This window comes from Triticum aestivum, chromosome 4D, assembly GCF_018294505.1.
Source record: "Triticum aestivum cultivar Chinese Spring chromosome 4D, IWGSC CS RefSeq v2.1, whole genome shotgun sequence".
In the NCBI taxonomy this organism is placed as follows: domain Eukaryota; kingdom Viridiplantae; phylum Streptophyta; class Magnoliopsida; order Poales; family Poaceae; genus Triticum; species Triticum aestivum.
Genome location: NC_057805.1, coordinates 363,390,161 through 363,391,870, shown reverse-complemented (window position 1 = coordinate 363,391,870; position 1,710 = coordinate 363,390,161). Strand labels below are relative to the sequence as shown.

The following is a 1,710-nucleotide window of genomic DNA, read 5'->3' as shown; positions in this document are numbered from 1 at the left end:
TAAGTCCAATCGGATGCCCTGCGTCGCGCAGAAATGAGCCAAGGCGCCTTTGGCAAAGTTGGTGTCATTGTCGGTGATGACGCTGTGTGGTACACCGTACCGGATGGTGATATCTGTGATGAAGGTCACAGCAGTCGGACCATTCAGTTTCTTGATTGGCTTTGCTACAATCCACTTGGTGAATTTGTCCACGACGACAAGCAAATGAGTCATGCCGCGTCGTGCTGTCTTGAATGGGCCCACCATGTCCAGCCCCCAGATGGAAAAAGGCCAAGTGAGGGGGATGGTCTTGAGTGCGGAAGCCGGCAGATGTTGTTTGGAGCTGAATTTCTGGCACCCCTTGCATTTCTTGACCAAATCCTTGGCATCCTCCAAAGCAGTCGGCCAGAAGAAACCGTGGCGGAAGGCTTTGGCGACAAGGGAAATGGAGGCCGCGTGGTGGCCACACTCACCCTGGTGGATGTCTTTGAGGATTGCTTTGCCCTTCTCTGGCTCTACGCAGCGCTGGAACACACCAGTGATGCTGCGCCTAACAAGTTCTCTATTTACGATGGTGTATGCTGTTGCCCGTCGTTGCACCTGTCGGGCCAAAATCTCGTCGACTGGTAGCTCGCCGCTCACTAGGAAATTGAGGATGGGCGGCGCCCATGATGGTTTTGCAACTTCCTCCACTGTCATCATGGCCACTGGTACTAGGGCGGTTGGGTTGGGAGGCGGCGGGTTGGAGTCGGGTGCCGCTTGCTGCGTCGTTGAAGTACCCGGGCCGACTGCTGCAGCCCCCGGGCCGGGTTCTGAAGGCCCCAAGCCGCCTACCGAAGTCCCCTAGCCGACTGCTGCAGCCCCCGGGCCGGGTTCTGAAGTCTACGAGCCAAGTGCGACTGCTATAGTCCCCGAGCCGCCTGCCGAAGTCCCCGGGCCGACTGCTGCAGCCCCCGAGTCATATCCGACTACTCCGGGGGCGGCCAGCACGAAGATAGACTCTGATTCCGGTGAAGGCTTGATAGACGGCTTGAGGAGGCGCTGAAGGGAGACGCCGGCTGGTATTGCTTGGCGGGTGGAGCCGATCGGTGCCAGGGCATCAGCTTGCTCGTTGTCGTTCCGTGGCACGTGAAGGAACTCACACTCGTCAAAGTATCCACTCATCTGCTGAACGAGGAAGCGGTAGCTTGCCATGTTTGCATCTTTGGCGTCCCAGTCGCCAGACGACTGCTGGACTACCAAGTCCAAGTCGCCGTAGCACAGGATCCGGCGGATGCCGATCTCTTTGGCCAGCCGGAGTCCGTGTACTAGCGCCTCATACTCGGCCACATTGTTGGAGGCGGCAAAATGAATTTGCAATGTGTATCTGAGCTTGTCGCCTTTGGGAGAGGTCAGGACGATGCCGGCTCCCAAACTGGTTCTCATCTTTGAGCCATCGAATTGCATCCGCCAATGAGTGGAGTCCGGAGCTGGCGGCAGGTACTGGGTCTCGGCCTAGTCAACGAGGAAGTCGGCCAGTGCTTGGGACTTGATGGCGGTATGTGGCTGGTAGAATATGGTGTAGGGGGCCAACTCGATGGTCCATTTGGCCACTCGGCCTGATGCATCTTTGTTTCCTATGATTTCGGCAAGTGGGGCAGTGCAGACAACCGTGATTGGGTGCTCTTGAAAGTATGGCTTGAGTTTCTTGGCAGCAAAGTGCACGTCGTAGCACATCTTCTGGTAGTGGGG

General features: G+C 57.3%; 1 pseudogene; it reads right to left on the bottom strand.

The window, feature by feature from the left end:
* Positions 1 to 252: 252 nt before the first annotated feature.
* On the bottom strand, positions 253 to 1,143 carry LOC123096969 (uncharacterized; annotated as a pseudogene).
* Between the last annotated feature and the right edge of the window lie 567 nt (positions 1,144 to 1,710).